Genomic DNA, 17,720 nt, shown 5'->3' with positions numbered 1-17,720 from the left:
AGACACCCAAAAAAATGTAAAAAATTTAAATAATTGTAAAAAGTATAAAAATTAGGTATCTCCGCGTTGGTAATAATCTAGGATAATATAGTCTAAAACCTAAATAATTGTAAAAAAGTAGACTTATTAGGTATCGTCGCGTCCGCAAGAATCTCCTCTATAAAAATACCCCATGACCTAACCCCCCAGATTAATACGGTCCAAAAAAAAAAACGTGCAAAAAAAAATGAACATTTTTTGTCACCTTACATAACAAAAAGTTTAATGGCAAACAATCAAAATGTCATACAGCCACCAAAATAGCGCCAATAAAACCGACCTCTCATCCCTCAAAAAATGAGCCCCTACATAAGATAATCGGCTAAAAAACAAAAAAAAAATATGACTCTTAGACATTAGAGATACAAAAAGATTTTTTTTGTATCAAAAAGGATAATATAGTCTAAAACCTAAATAATTGTAAAAAAGTAGACTTATTAGGTATCGCCGCGTCCGTAAGAATCGCCTCTATAAAAATACCCCATGACTAGGGATGAGCGAACCCGAACTGTATAGTTCGGGTTCGTACCGAATTTTGGGGTGTCCGTGACACGGACCCGAACCCGAACATTTTCGTAAAAGTCCGGGTTCGGGTTCGGTGTTCGGGGCTTTCTTGGCGCTTTTTGAAAGGCTGCAAAGCAGCCAATCAACAAGCGTCATACTACTTGGCCCAAGAGGCCATCACAGCCATGCCTACTATTGGCATGGCTGTGATTGGCCAGTGCAGCATGTGACCCAGCCTCTATTTAAGCTGGAGTCACGTAGCGCTGCACGTCACGCTGCTATGATCAGTGTAGGGAGAGGTTGCAGCTGCGACGTTAGGGCGAGATTAGGCAGATTAACTCCTCCAAAAGACTTCATTCTGTGATCGATCTGCAGCTGTGGATCATTGAAGTGCTATTATTGACTTGCTCAATTTTTTGAGGCTGCCCAGAGCGTTTTTAGATCACTTTTTTTCTGGGGTGATCGGCGGCCATTTTGTGACTTGTGGTGCGCCAGCACAAGCTATCACCAAGTGTATTTAACCATCGATAGTGTGGTTATTTTGTGCTATATCCTACATCAGCTGCAGGCTGAGCCTGTGTCACCGAAGTGCATTTAACCATCAACAGTCTGGTTATTTTTTGGCCATATACTACATCAGCTGCAGGCTGAGCCTGTGTCACCCAAGTGCATTTAACCATCAACAGTCTGATTATTTTTTGGCCATATACTACATCTGGTGCAGGCTGAGCCTGTGTCCCCCAAGTGCATTTAACCATCAACAGTCTGATTATTTTTTGGCCATATACTACATCTGGTGCAGGCTGAGCCTGTGTCCCCCAAGTGCATTTAACCATCAACAGTCTGATTATTTTTTGGCCATATACTACATCTGGTGCAGGCTGAGCCTGTGTCACCCAAGTGCATTTAACCATCAACAGTGTGGTTATTTTTTGGCCATATATTACATCAGGGGCAAGTTGAGCCTGTCACCCAGTGCCTAAAAAATAGACCTGACATTTCTATTCAACCAAATCTGTACTGTTTTAGCTGGTCAAGTTATTTGTATTGACCGTAAAAGCACACTTTTTTTTCTGGGTTGAAAAACTATTCCCAAATTTGCCATTCTCAAAATAACTAGTTTCTGGTATTTGAGGCCTACTTGAAATCTATCCCAAAAAGAATATCTTACATTGAAGGTACTGATAGTGTCATTCAGAAAAACCTAAGACACACGCTAGCGTGCTGATAGAAGTCTGATTCTGTGATTAAACCTATACCTGTCACACAGCGCAAAAAAAACAGGCCTCACATCTCTATTTAACCAAACCTGTACTGTTTTAGCAGGTCAAGTTATTTGTAGTAACCGTAAAAGCACACTTTTTTTTCTGGGTTGAAAAAACATTCCCAAATTTGCCATTCTCAAAATAACTAGTTTCTGGTATTTGAGGCCTACTTGAAATCTATCCCAAAAAGAAAATCTTACATTGAAGGTACTGATAGTGTCATTCAGAAAAACCTAAGACACACGCTAGCGTGCTGCTAGAAGTGTGATTCTGTGATTAAACCTATACCTGTCACACAGCGCAAAAAAAAACAGGTCTCACATCTCTATTCAACCAAATCTGCACTGTTTTAGCTGGTCAAATTATTTGTAGTGACCGTAAAAGCACACTTTTTGTTCTGGGTTGAAAAACCATTCCCAAATGTGCCATTCTCAAAATAACTAGTTTCTGGTATTTGAGGCCTACTTGAAATCTATCCCAAAAAGAATATCTTACATTGAAGGTACTGATAGTGTCATTCAGAAAAACCTAAGATACACGCTAGCGTGCTGATAGAAGTCTGATTCTTTGATTAAACCTATACCTGTCACACAGCGCAAAAAAAAACAGGTCTCACATCTCTATTCAACTAAATCTGTACTGTTTTAGCTGGTCAAGTTATTTGTAGTGACCGTAAAAGCACACTTTTTTTTCTGGGTTGAAAAACTATTCCCAAATTTGCCATTCTCAAAATTGTGGTGAACGGGAACAATGAGGAAAACATCTAATAAGGGACGCGGACGCGGACGTGGACATGGTCGTGGTGGTGTTAGTGGACCCTCTGGTGCTGGGAGAGGACGTGGCCGTTCTGCCACAGCCACACGTCCTAGTGAACCAACTACTTCAGGTCCCAGTAGCCGCCAGAATTTACAGGGATATTTGGTGGGGCCCAATGCCGTTCTAAGGATGGTAAGGCCTGAGCAGGTACAGGCATTAGTCAATTGGGTGGCCGACAGTGCATCCAGCACGTTCACATTATCTCCCACCCAGTCTTCTGCAGAAAGCGCACAGCTGGCGCATGAAAACCAAGCCCATCAGTCACATCACCCCCATGCATATCAGGGAAACTGTCTGAGCCTCAAGTTATGCAGCAGTCTCTTATGCTGTTTGAAGACTCTGCTGCCAGGGTTTCCCAAGGGCATCCACCTAGCCCTTCACCAGGGGTGGAAGAGATAGAATGCACTAACGCACAACCACTTATTTTTCCTGATGATGAGGACATGGGAATACCACCTCAGCACGTCTCTGATGATGACGAAACACAGGTGCCAACTGCTGCGTCTTTCTGCAGTGTGCAGACTGAACAGGAGGTCAGGGATCAAGACTGGGTGGAAGACGATGCAGGGGACGATGAGGTCCTAGACCCCACATGGAATGAAGGTCGTGCCACTGACTTTCACAGTTCGGAGGAAGAGGCAGTGGTGAGACCGAGCCAACAGCGTAGCAAAAGAGGGAGCAGTGGGCAAAATCAGAACACCCGCCGCCAAGAGACTCCGCCTGCTACTGACCGCCGCCATCTGGGACCGAGCACCCCAAAGGCAGCTTCAAGGAGTTCCCTGGCATGGCACTTCTTCAAACAATGTGCTGACGACAAGACCCGAGTGGTTTGCACGCTGTGCCATCAGAGCCTGAAGCGAGGCATTAACGTTCTGAACCTTAGCACAACCTGCATGACCAGGCACCTGCATGCAAAGCATGAACTGCAGTGGAGTAAACACCTTTAAAACAAGGAAGTCACTCAGGCTCCCCCTGCTACCTCTTCTGCTGCTGCCGCCTCGGCCTCTTCTGCTGCTGCCGCCGCCTCGGCCTCTTCTGCTGCTGCTGCCGCCGCCTCGGCCTCTTCCTCCGCCTCTGGAGGAACGTTGGCACCTGCCGCCCAGCAAACATGGGATGTACCACCAACACCACCACCTGCGTCACCAAGCATCTCAACCATGTCACACGGCAGCGTTCAGCTCTCCATCTCACAAACATTTGAGAGAAAGCGTAAATTCCCACCTAGCCACCCTCGATCCCTGGCCCTGAATGCCAGCATTTCTAAACTACTGGCCTATGAAATGCTGTCATTTAGGCTGGTGGACACACACAGCTTCAAACAGCTCATGTCGCTTGCTGTCCCACAGTATGTTGTTCCCAGCCGGCACTACTTCTCCAAGAGAGCCGTGCCTTCCCTGCACAAACAAGTGTCCGATAAAATCAAGTGTGCACTGCGCAACACCATCTGTGGCAAGGTCCACCTAACCACAGATACGTGGACCAGTAAGCACGGCCAGGGACGCTATATCTCCCTAACTGCACACTGGGTAAATGTAGTGGCGGCTGGGCCCCAGGCGGAGAGCTGTTTGGCGCACGTCCTTCCGCCGCCAAGGATCGCAGGGCAACATTCTTTGCCTCCTGTCTCCTCCTCCTCCTACTCAGCTTCCTCCTCCTCTTCTTCCACCTGCTCATCCAGTCAGCCACACACCTTCACCACCAACTTCAGCACAGCACGGGGTAAACGTCAGCAGGCCATTCTGAAACTCATATGTTTGGGGGACAGGCCCCACACCGCACAGGAGTTGTGGCGGGGTATAGATTAACAGACCGACGAGTGGTTGCTGCCGGTGAGCCTCAAGCCCGGCCTGGTGGTGTGCGATAATGGGCGAAATCTCGTTGCAGCTATGGGACTAGCCGGTTTGACGCACATCCCTTGCCTGGCGCATGTGCTGAATTTGGTGGTGCAGAAGTTCATTCGCAACTACCCCGACATGTCAGAGCTGCTGCATAAAGTGCGGGCCGTCTGTTCGCGCTTCCGGCGTTCACACCCTGCCGCTGCTCGCCTGTCTGCGCTACAGCGTAACTTCGGCCTTCCCGCTCACCGCCTCATATGCGATGTACCCACCAGGTGGAACTCCACCTTGCATATGCTGGACAGACTGTGCGAGCAGCAGCAGGCCATAGTGGAGTTTCAGCTGCAGCACGCACGGGTCAGTCGCACTGCGGATCAGACACACTTCACCACCAATGACCGGGCCTCCATGCGAGACCTGTGTGCCCTGTTGCGCTGTTTCGAGTACTCCACCAACATGGCCAGTGGCGATGACGCCGTTATCAGCGTTACAATACCACTTCTATGTCTCCTTGAGAAAACACTTAGGGCGATGATGGAAGAGGAGGTGGCCCAGGAGGAAGAGGAGGAAGAGGGGTCATTTTTAGCACTTTCAGGCCAGTCTCTTCAAAGTGACTCAGAGGGAGGTTTTTTGCAACACCAGAGGCCAGGTACAAATGTGGCCAGACAGGGCCCACTACTGGAGGACGAGGAGGACGAGGATGAGGAGGAGGTGGAGGAGGATGAGGATGAAGCATGTTCACAGCGGGGTGGCACCCAAGGCAGCTCGGGCCCATCACTGGTGCGTGGCTGGGGGGAAACACAGGACGATGACGATACGCCTCCCACAGAGGACAGCTTGTCTTTACCTCTGGGCAGCCTGGCACACATGAGCGACTACATGCTGCAGTGCCTGCGCAATGACAGCAGAGTTGCCCACATTTTAACGTGTGCGGAATACTGGGTTGCCACCCTGCTGGATCCCCGGTACAAAGACAATGTGCCCACCTTACTTCCTACACTGGAGCGTGATAGGAAGATGCACTTTGGTAGACGCGCTACTGAGAGCATTCCCAAATGTCACAGGGGAACCAGTGGAAGCCCAAGGCGAAGGCAGAGGAGGAGCAAGAGGTCGCCAACGCAGCTGTGTCACGGCCAGCTCCTCTGAGGGCAGGGTTAGCATGGCAGAGATGTGGAAAAGTTTTGTCACCACGCCACAGCTAACTGCACCACCACCTGATATGGAACGTGTTAGCAGGAGGCAACATTTCACTAACATGGTGGAACAGTACCTGTGCACACCCCTCCACGTACTGACTGATGGTTCGGCCTCATTCAACTTCTGGGTCTCCAAATTGTCCACGTGGCCAGAGCTAGCCTTTTATGCCTTGGAGGTGCTGGCCTGCCCAGCGGCCAGCGTTTTGTCTGAACGTGTATTCAGCACGGCAGGGGGCGTCATTACAGACAAACGCAGCCGCCTGTCTACAGCCAATGTGGACAAGCTGACGTTCATAAAAATGAACCAGGCATGGATCCCACAGGACCTGTCCATCCCTTGTGCAGATTAGATATTAACTACCTCCCCTTAACAATATATTATTCTACTCCAGGGCACTTCCTCATTCAATACTATTTTTAATTTCATTTTACCATTATATTGCGGGGCAACCCAAAGTTGAATGAACCTCTCCTCTGTCTGGGTGCCGGGGCCTAAATGTGTGACAGTGTCCTGTTCCAGTGGTGGGTGACGTGAAGCCTGATTCTCTGCTATGACATGAAGACAGATTCTGCGCTGACATAAGGCCAGATTCTCTGTTACGGGACCTCTCTCCTCTGCCTGGGTGCCTGGGCCTAAATGTGTGACAGTGGCCTGTTCCAGTGGTGGGTGACGTGAAGCCTGATTCTCTGCTATGACATGAAGACAGATTCTGCGCTGACATAAGGCCAGATTCTCTGTTACGGGACCTCTCTCCTCTGCCTGGGTGCCTGGGCCTAAATGTGTGACAGTGGCCTGTTCCAGTAGTGGGTGACGTGAAGCCTGATTCTCTGCTATGACATGAATACAGATTCTGCGCTGACATAAGGCCAGATTCTCTGTTACGGGACCTCTCTCCTCTGCCTGGGTGCCTGGGCCTAAATGTGTGACAGTGGCCTGTTTCAGTGGTGGGTGACGTGAAGCCTGATTCTCTGCTATGACATGAAGACAGATTCTGAGCTGACATAAGGCCAGATTCTCTGTTACGGGACCGCTCTCCTCTGTCTGGGTGCCGGGGCCTAAATGTGTGACAGTGGCCTGTTCCAGTGGTGGGTGACGTGAAGCCTGATTCTCTGCTATGACATGAATACAGATTCTGCGCTGACATAAGGCCAGTTTCTCTGTTACGGGACCTCTCTCCTCTGCCTGGGTGCCTGGGCCTAAATGTGTGACAGTGGCCTGTTCCAGTGGTGGGTGGCGTGAAGCCTGATTCTCTGCTATGACATGAAGACAGATTCTGCGCTGACATAAGGCCAGATTCTCTGTTACGGGACCTCTCTCCTCTGCCTGGGTGCCTGGGCCTAAATGTGTGACAGTTGCCTGTTCCAGTGGTGGGTGACATGAAGCCTGATTCTCTGCTATGACATGAAGACAGATTCTGTGCTGACATCAGGCTAGATTCTCTGTTACGGGACCTCTCTTCTCTGCCTGGGTGCCGGGGCCTAAATGTAAGACAGTGGCCTGTTCCAGTGGTGGTTGACGTGAAGCCTGATTCTCTGCTATGACATGAATACAGATTATGCGCTGACATAAGGCCAGATTCTCTGTTACGGGACCTCTCTCCTCTGCCTGGGTGCCTGGGCCTAAATGTGTGACAGTGGCCTGTTCCAGTGGTGGGTGACGTGAAGCCTGATTCTCTGCTATGACATGAAGACAGATTCTGCGCTGACATAAGGCCAGATTCTCTGTTACGGGACCGCTCTCCTCTGTCTGGGTGTCGGGGCCTAAATGTGTGACAGTGGCCTGTTCCAGTGGTGGGTGACGTGAAGCTTGATTCTCTGCTATGACATGAAGACAGATTCTGCGCTGACATAAGGCCAGATTCTCTGTTACGGGACCGCTCTCCTCTGTCTGGGTGCCGGGGGCTAAATGTGTGACAGTGGCCTGTTCCAGTGGTGGGTGACGTGAAGCCTGATTCTCTGCTATGACATGAAGACAGATTCTGCGCTGACATAAGGCCAGATTCTCTGTTGCGGGGCCTCTCTCCTCTGCCTGGGTGCCTGGGCCTAAATGTGTGACGGTGGCCTGTTCCAGTGGTGGGTGACGTGAAGCCTGATTCTCTGCTATGACATGAAGACAGATTCTGCTCTGACATAAGGCCAGATTCTCTGTTACGGGACCGCTCTCCTCTGTCTGGGTGCCGGGGCCTAAATGTGTGACAGTGGCCTGTTCCAGTGGTGGGTGACGTGAAGCCTGATTCTCTGCTATGACATGAATACAGATTCTGCGCTGACATAAGGCCAGATTCTCTGTTACGGGACCTCTCTCCTCTGCCTGGGTGCCGGGGCCTAAATGTGTGACAGTGGCCTGTTCCAGTGGTGGGTGACATGAAGCCTGATTCTCTGCTATAACATGAAGACAGATTCTGCGCTGACATAAGGAAAGATTCTCTGTTACGGGACCTCTCTCCTCTGCCTGGGTGCCTGGGCCTAAATGTGTGACAGTGGCCTGTTCCAGTGGTGGGTGACGTGAAACCTGATTCTCTGCTATGACATGAATACAGATTCTGCGCTGACATAAGGCCAGATTCTCTGTTACGGGACCTCTCTCCTCTGCCTGGGTGCCTGGGCCTAAATGTGTGACAGTGGCCTGTTCCAGTGGTGGGTGACGTGAAACCTGATTCTCTGCTATGACATGAATACAGATTCTGCGCTGACATAAGGCCAGATTCTCTGTTACGGGACCTCTCTCCTCTGCCTGGGTGCCTGGGCCTAAATGTGTGACAGTGGCCTGTTCCAGTGGTGGGTGACGTGAAGCCTGATTCTCTGCTATGACATGAATACAGATTCTGCGCTGACATAAGGCCAGATTCTCTGTTACGGGACCTCTCTCCTCTGCCTGGGTGCCTGGGCCTAAATGTGTGACAGTGGCCTGTTCCAGTGGTGGGTGACGTAAAGCCTGATTCTCTGCTATGACATGAAGACAGATTCTGCGCTGACATAAGGCCAGATTCTCTGTTACGGGACCGCTCTCCTCTGCCTGGGTGCCTGGGCCTAAATGTGTGAGAGTGGCCTGTTCCAGTGGTGGGTGACGTGAAGCCTGATTCTCTGCTATGACATGAAGACAGATTCTGCGCTGACATAAGTCCAGATTCTCTGTTACGGGACCGCTCTCCTCTGTCTGGGTGCCGGGGCCTAAATGTGTGACAGTGGCCTGTTCCAGTGGTGGGTGACGTGAAGCCTGATTCTCTGCTATGACATGAATACAGATTCTGCGCTGACATAAGGCCAGATTCTCTGTTACGGGACCTCTCTCCTCTGCCTGGGTGCCTGGGCCTAAATGTGTGACCGTGGCCTGTTCCAGTGGTGGGTGGCGTGAAGCTTGATTCTCTGCTATGACATGAAGACAGATTCTGCGCTGACATAAGGCCAGATTCTCTGTTACGGGACCTCTCTCCTCTGCCTGGGTGCCTGGGCCTAAATGTGTGACAGTTGCCTGTTCCAGGGGTGGGTGACGTGAAGCCTGATTCTCTGCTATGACATGAAGACAGATTCTGTGCTGACATCAGGCTAGATTCTCTGTTACGGGACCTCTCTTCTCTGCCTGGGTGCCGGGGCCTAAATGTAAGACAGTGGCCTGTTCCAGTGGTGGGTGACGTGAAGCCTGATTCTCTGCTATGACATGAATACAGATTCTGCGCTGACATAAGGCCAGATTCTCTGTTATGGGACCTCTCTCCTCTGCCTGGGTGCCTGGGCCTAAATGTGTGACAGTGGCCTGTTCCAGTGGTGGGTGACGTGAAGCCTGATTCTCTGCTATGACATGAAGACAGATTCTGCGCTGACATAAGGCCAGATTCTCTGTTACGGGACCGCTCTCCTCTGTCTGGGTGTCGGGGCCTAAATGTGTGACAGTGGCCTGTTCCAGTGGTGGGTGACGTGAAGCCTGATTCTCTGCTATGACATGAAGACAGATTCTGCGCTGACATAAGGCCAGATTCTCTGTTACGGGACCTCTCTCCTCTGTCTGGGTGCCGGGGCCTAAATGTGTGACAGTGGCCTGTTCCAGTGGTGGGTGACGTGAAGCCTGATTCTCTGCTATGACATGAAGACAGATTCTGCGCTGACATAAGGCCAGATTCTCTGTTGCGGGGCCTCTCTCCTCTGCCTGGGTGCCTGGGCCTAAATGTGTGACGGTGGCCTGTTCCAGTGGTGGGTGACGTGAAGCCTGATTCTCTGCTATGACATGAAGACAGATTCTGCTCTGACATAAGGCCAGATTCTCTGTTACGGGACCGCTCTCCTCTGTCTGGGTGCCGGGGCCTAAATGTGTGACAGTGGCCTGTTCCAGTGGTGGGTGACGTGAAGCCTGATTCTCTGCTATGACATGAATACAGATTCTGCGCTGACATAAGGCCAGATTCTCTGTTACGGGACCTCTCTCCTCTGCCTGGGTGCCTGGGCCTAAATGTGTGACAGTGGCCTGTTCCAGTGGTGGGTGACATGAAGCCTGATTCTCTGCTATGACATGAAGACAGATTCTGCGCTGACATAAGGCCAGATTCTCTGTTACGGGACCTCTCTCCTCTGCCTGGGTGCCTGGGCCTAAATGTGTGACAGTGGCCTGTTCCAGTGGTGGGTGACGTGAAGCCTGATTCTCTGCTATGACATGAATACAGATTCTGCGCTGACATAAGGCCAGATTCTCTGTTACGGGACCTCTCTCCTCTGCCTGGGTGCCGGGGCCTAAATGTGTGACAGTGGCCTGTTCCAGTGGTGGGTGACGTGAAGCCTGATTCTCTGCTATGACATGAAGACAGATTCTGCGCTGACATAAGGCCAGATTCTCTGTTACGGGACCTTTCTCCTCTGCCTGGGTGCCTGGGCCTAAATGTGTGACAGTGGCCTGTTCCAGTGGTGGGTGACGTGAAACCTGATTCTCTGCTATGACATGAATACAGATTCTGCGCTGACATAAGGCCAGATTCTCTGTTACGGGACCTCTCTCCTCTGCCTGGGTGCCTGGGCCTAAATGTGTGACAGTGGCCTGTTCCAGTGGTGGGTGACGTGAAGCCTGATTCTCTGCTATGACACGAAGACAGATTCTGCGCTGACATAAGGCCAGATTCTCTGTTACGGGACCGCTCTCCTCTGTCTGGGTGCCGGGGCCTAAATGTGTGACAGTGGCCTGTTCCAGTGGTGGGTGACGTGAAGCCTGATTCTCTGCTATGACATGAAGACAGATTCTGCGCTGACATAAGGCCAGATTCTCTGTTACGGGACCTCTCTCCTCTGCCTGGGTGCCTGGGCCTAAATGTGTGACAGTGGCCTGTTCCAGTGGTGGGTGACGTGAAGCCTGATTCTCTGCTATGACATGAATACAGATTCTGCGCTGACATAAGGCCAGATTCTCTGTTACGGGACCTCTCTCCTCTGCATGGGTGCCTGGGCCTAAATGTGTGACAGTGGCCTGTTCCAGTGGTGGGTGACGTGAAGACTGATTCTCTGCTATGACATGAAGACAGATTCTGCGCTGACATAAGGCCAGATTCTCTGTTACGGGACCGCTCTCCTCTGCCTGGGTGCCTGGGCCTAAATTTGTGAGAGTGGCCTGTTCCAGTGGTGGGTGACGTGAAGCCTGATTCTCTGCTATGACATGAAGACAGATTCTGCGCTGACATAAGGCCAGATTCTCTGTTACGGGACCGCTCTCCTCTGTCTGGGTGCCGGGGCCTAAATGTGTGACAGTGGCCTGTTCCAGTGGTGGGTGACGTGAAGCCTGATTCTCTGCTATGACATGAATACAGATTCTGCGCTGACATAAGGCCAGATTCTCTGTTACGGGACCTCTCTCCTCTGCCTGGGTGCCTGGGCCTAAATGTGTGACAGTGGCCTGTTCCAGTGGTGGGTGGCGTGAAGCCTGATTCTCTGCTATGACATGAAGACAGATTCTGCGCTGACATAAGGCCAGATTCTCTGTTACGGGACCTCTCTCCTCTGCCTGGGTGCCTGGGCCTAAATGTGTGACAGTGGCCTGTTCCAGTAGTGGGTGACGTGAAGCCTGATTCTCTGCTATGACATGAAGACAGATTCTGCGCTGACATAAGGCCAGATTCTCTGTTACGGGACCGCTCTCCTCTGTCTGGGTGCCGGGGCATAAATGTGTGACAGTGGCCTGTTCCAGTGATGGGTGACGTGAAGCCTGATTCTCTGCTATGACATGAAGACAGATTCTGCGCTGACATAAGGCCAGATTCTCTGTTGCGGGGCCTCTCTCCTCTGCCTGGGTGCCTGGGCCTAAATGTGTGACGGTGGCCTGTTCCAGTGGTGGGTGACTTGAAGCCTGATTCTCTGCTATGACATGAAGACAGATTCTGCTCTGACATAAGGCCAGATTCTCTGTTACGGGACCGCTCTCCTCTGTCTGGGTGCCGGGGCCTAAATGTGTGACAGTGGCCTGTTCCAGTGGTGGGTGACGTGAAGCCTGATTCTCTGCTATGACATGAATACAGATTCTGCGCTGACATAAGGCCAGATTCTCTGTTACGGGACCTGCAGCGTACTCAAGTTGTGTGCAGTAGGTGTTTCTGGGTGATGTAGTGCAATATACACTAACCTGGTACAGCTGACTCTCTGCAAGGGCAGGTATAGGTAGAAATAGTTCGTGACGCCAGTGCCAAGTAAACGGTGGCACGCCGTTTGCGGAAAGCAGAAATAAATTGAGGAAACGTGGAATTAAAACAGAACTTGAACTTTAGTAGTTTTAAGCAGAGACAATCTTGGAAACGCAGTTCCTCAGCATACAGTCGATTTTGCAATTCGGTCGATGCAGGCAATTCAGTACAGCAGGGTAATTACAGAGTGTTGAACACAGGACTTGCAGCAAAGGAGCTTGCACTCTAACTCTGTCTGATCCTGGAATGTAGCAATTCTTCACCAAGGCCCATTAACCTAAGTCTGGCTTTATATCCTTGATTATGGCTTAAATAAGTACCTCCTCTGTTTCTCTCAGTACCTCTGGCTCCTCTGATCTTTGCCTCTGTCTCTCTTAGCTTCTGAATGGTTCCTCAGGCTCTTAGGCTAAGATATTCCTGCTTCTGCATGTGGGAATTCAGGAGGGAATCTTCTCCTGAACAGCAGGCTTCAGGCCTGGACTTGTCTCAGACATTGTCTAAACTCCAACTGTAGATTACAGACACTAGACTCCGTCTGCCTTGCACTTCCCTGACTGGCCTTATATAAACTAGGGCTCCCTAGCTCCCTCTATGGACTAGAAGTAGGAATGACACCCCTAGCAGGCCTGTACATGCAAGTTTCAATGACAGGGAAATACACACATTACATTACATTTTATAAAACTGACATACAACAACTTCCCCATAATTAGGAGGGACGACAGCACACCAAGTGACACGTTGGTAGTGACGGGTATTACAACTCCCGTACACTACATACCCCACTGCTTTAAGCTGAGTACGCCCTCGTACTCCATCATGGGTCGCCCAACTGGAATCTCTACCTGAAATAGAAAATAGAGACATGCAGGCATACATACATGTAATTCATCTGCATTTACATTTACATCAGGTCCAATTGGCAAAGGTGCAGGGCAGTGACAAGGGGCGTCGTTCTCTTCTCTCAGGATAATGAATGGAACGGGGGCGCTGACCTGGCACAGCGGAACATTATAACCAGGATAGTCCATGACAATGAATAAGTCCATGATAAAACAGTAGAAAACGGTATAAAAGTTCTTGGAGGCTCAAATAACAAACATGAGTCCGTACCCAGGTTATTTCTTATTAAATCACAGAGGCTCTCATGCGGTGGAGTCCATCTCTGGGCACAATACTTTTAAAAGAGTAAGAATCTCAGAGGCTCAGGTCCTTTTGAGTCTGTCTCCGGGCACGGTTCCTTAGTATCAGGTTGCACAATAAAATGACAGCAAGAAAAGTGCTGTAAAACCCCTGATCAACCTGAAAAGGGGGTGAAGGGTAAAAGGTGCAACAAAGGAACAGGCACAACTTGGTGTGGGGTACAAAAGCAGGCAGGAGGTCCTGGAAACAAGCCTGGCCTTGCTGACTTTGTAATTTCAGTGGTCAACACCTACCACTGAGCCGTGGACAAACTGGCAGCCGCAACAAAGGACCAGCAACATACAGTAGGTGAACCCGATTTTGTGTCAATCTCGCCGTATTTCTCGGCGAGATTGAGCACATACGAGCCCCATCGCGGGAGCCAGCGCCGAGCTGGCTTGCCGCGATGGAGAGCAAGCGCGTCATAGAAGAGGCGGGAGATCCGACTTGGATTCCCGCCAATTCTACACGTGTGCGGCGTTTGTTATGAATCCTGAGGGGGAAGTCCCCGCCGGATTTTAAATAAAAATCCGGCCTGGGTCCCGCCCTCAGGAGCATACCGGGCCCTTAGGTCTGTTATGGGTTGTAAGGAGAGCCCCCCCTACGCCGAAAAAAACGGCGTAGGGGGTCCCCCTACAATCCATACCAGACCCGTATCCAAAGCACGCTACCCGGCCAGCCAGGAAGGGAGTGGGGACGAGCGAGCGCCCCCCCCCTCCTGAGCCGTACCAGGCTGCATGCCCTCAACATGGGGGGTTGGGTGCTCTGGGGCAGGGGGCGCACTGCGGCCCCCCCACCTCAGAGCACCCTGTCCCCATGTTGATGAGGACAGGGCCCCTTCCCGACAACCCTGGCCGTTGGTTGTCGGGGTATGCGGGCGGGAGGCTTAACGGAATCTGGGAGCCCCCTTTAATAAGGGGGGCCCCCAGATACCGGCCCCCCACCCTAAGTGAATGAGTATGGGGTACATCGTACCCCTACCCATTCACCTGCAAGAAAAGTGGTAAAAACACAAATAAACCACACAGTGTATTAAAATATTTTATTTTTCTGCTCCGGAGGCCGCCCCCTGTCTTCTTTATTAGCTCTTTTACCAGGGGGGGCTCTTCTTCTTCCGATATCCCGACGGGTCTTCTCCGCTATCCGGGGGGGTCTTCTCAACTCTCCGGGGTTCTCCTTCTGTCTTCTCCTTCTGTCTTGTTGTCTCCTTCTGTCTTCTGTCTCCGGGGGGGGCTCTTCTTCTTCCGATATCCCGACGGGTCTTCTCCGCTATCCGGGGGGGTCTTCTCAACTCTTCGGGGTTCTCCTTCTGTCTTCTCCTTCTGTTCTTCTTCTGTCTTCTCCTTCCTTCTTGTTGTCTCGGCGCACCCCGGTTCTTCGTCTCGCGAGACTCGGCGCACCCCGATTCTTCTCTCTGTTGTTGACTCGGCGCACCCCGGTTCTTCGTCTCGCGAGACTCGGCGCACCCCGATTCTTCGTCTCGCGAGATGAAGAACCGGGGTGCGCCGAGTCAACAACAGAGAGAAGAATCGGGGTGCGCCGAGACAACAAGAAGGAAGGAGAAGACAGAAGAAGAACAGAAGGAGAAGACAGAAGGAGAACCCCGAAGAGTTGAGAAGACCCCCCCGGATAGCGGAGAAGACCCGTCGGGATATCGGAAGAAGAAGAGCCCCCCCCGGAGACAGAAGACAGAAGGAGACAACAAGACAGAAGGAGAAGACAGAAGGAGAACCCCGGAGAGTTGAGAAGACCCCCCCGGATAGCGGAGAAGACCCGTCGGGATATCGGAAGAAGAAGAGCCCCCCCTGGTAAAAGAGCTAATAAAGAAGACAGGGGGCGGCCTCCGGAGCAGAAAAATAAAATATTTTAATACACTGTGTGGTTTATTTGTGTTTTTACCACTTTTCTTGCAGGTGAATGGGTAGGGGTACGATGTACCCCATACTCATTCACTTAGGGTGGGGGGCCGGTATCTGGGGGCCCCCCTTATTAAAGGGGGCTCCCAGATTCCGTTAAGCCTCCCGCCCGCATACCCCGACAACCAACGGCCAGGGTTGTCGGGAAGGGGCCCTGTCCTCATCAACATGGGGACAGGGTGCTCTGAGGTGGGGGGGCCGCAGTGCGCCCCCTGCCCCAGAGCACCCAACCCCCCATGTTGAGGGCATGCAGCCTGGTACGGCTCAGGAGGGGGGGGGGGGGCGCTCGCTCGTCCCCACTCCCTTCCTGGCTGGCCGGGTAGCGTGCTTTGGATACGGGTCTGGTATGGATTGTAGGGGGACCCCCTACGCCGTTTTTTTCGGCGTAGGGGGGGCTCTCCTTACAACCCATAACAGACCTAAGGGCCCGGTATGCTCCTGAGGGCGGGACCCAGGCCGGATTTTTATTTAAAATCCGGCGGGGACTTCCCCCTCAGGATTCATAACAAACGCCGCACACGTGTAGAATTGGCGGGAATCCAAGTCGGATCTCCCGCCTCTTCTATGACGCGCTTGCTGGGATGTGCTGTCGCTATCCCAGTGAGTGCGAGATCTCGGCACCACGTCGCCGAGTATCAGCGCGACGCTGTCGTGCTGAAAACACAATGTCACAAACACCTACTGTAGGACTCCTGTCCTGGAAGGGTTAACATGAAACTTCAGAAGAAATAAATCAAAGGCCTAGCAGGCTGATTCACGGTGGCACATCATAACCACTTGGCTCTGCTGGCAAGTATCGTCTGTAGTATTCCTCTACAGGAGGGTGTGCCCACATAACTGTATCAGGGGGCAGCTGTAGGGTAAAGGGGCCCCTAATAGGTATTGGCCCCATAGGCCTAGGGGTGAACCCTCTGATGGACCGTGCCGGCCCTGGCATGATCACTGCAGGGTGTGACGTGCTTGGCACCGCCGCAGCAAGCGGTCCGGTGCTCTGGGTGCAGCAATTTACGGCAATCGCGGGTCCGGTCTGGGGCACTGACGGAACGGTGGCAACAGAAGGCGGTCGGCGGGTGGTGACAGGCACCCTTACCTCATCCTTCCTCGGCGGCGTCTGGATCCTGGCGGTGTATGTCTTGCGCAACTCCCGCAACTTCTCCTCCAGCCGGACGATCTGTTCACCGATGCTCTCTGTGTCGGAGTCGCTGTCCTCTGCTGGCGCCGCCGGCGCAGGTACAGTTATCGATGGTGCGGACTCGGCCTTTGCAGGTACTGGCGATGCGTCTGGTCTCCGTCCCATCCGGATGTTCTGAAAGGTAGCACTAAGTCCTTTTAACTGTTCCAGCTCAGATATTGTCTTCTCCCGACGAGGCAGCTCGGGGGAAGGATAGGGGCTCACCCATTTCTCCAACACGGTTGGCTGCCAGAAGACATTTGGCCCAATGAAGGAGCTCCGCTCCTGAAAGGCGTGATGGGCCGGCTCTGGAGAGCGTTCAGGTTCTCGCTCGCAGCCAGAGTAGTCTTCTCCTTCTTCTGCCTCCCAATCCTCAGGTCCTCGCTTCGGACGGGTCACAGCAGTCACATAGGGGCCTCGCAGGCTCTCGGCAGGGGTGTACTCCACTTCCTCTCCCTCGCGGAGGCTGTGCTGGTACGAAGGGAGGTAGTCTCTTTTGACAGACCTTCGATTGACATAGAGGTCTCTGCCAGTTAGATAGTCCTGAATAAACCCGTAGCCACGGGATTTGTCAAACGACAGCACCACTCCCTTTCTCCTTTCCAGGCGGGGTTGGGTGTGCGTATGTTTCTCATGTATGGTCTTGGTCAGTTCCTCATAGACGATTTTAGTCTTTGTGTTCCGCTTGATAGCGGCCTCTCGGATCTCCGCCATCAGGGAAGACCATTTGAAAGATGGCTGGAAAAAGTCCCTCCACGAGCCATAGTAGGGCTCGGGTTCTTTCTCCCTTGTGCGGCAGGCGGGTTGCTCCGGTCCCGGAGCGTAGGCCGGTGGAGCCTCCTCTGGCTCTACACCGATGTCAGTCATCTTTTTAATTTCAGGTACGGACGCTGCAGCAACACTCTGCTCACAATCCAACATGCTCGATCCTACTGAGGAGAGCGATAGGGTCGCGTCAATTAGAGTAGCCAGCTCCTCCCATTGCACTGGGGAGCCGCCCCCCAGGTATTCCAGTATAGGGAAGGCGGTGTCCATGCTGGCAGACATGCAAATGTCCAGATAAGCCGTGGCGCCTGCCCTTGACCTTCTTCCCGCTTTTTCCTCAGAAAGGCGCCAACTTTTCCCGCCTTTTCGGGATGAAGGTGACGC

The sequence above is a fragment of the Bufo bufo genome, chromosome 2 (genome assembly GCF_905171765.1).
Source record: "Bufo bufo chromosome 2, aBufBuf1.1, whole genome shotgun sequence".
NCBI lineage: Eukaryota > Metazoa > Chordata > Amphibia > Anura > Bufonidae > Bufo > Bufo bufo.
The sequence above is the reverse complement of the archived record's forward strand: the minus strand, read 5'-3'. Positions refer to the sequence as shown.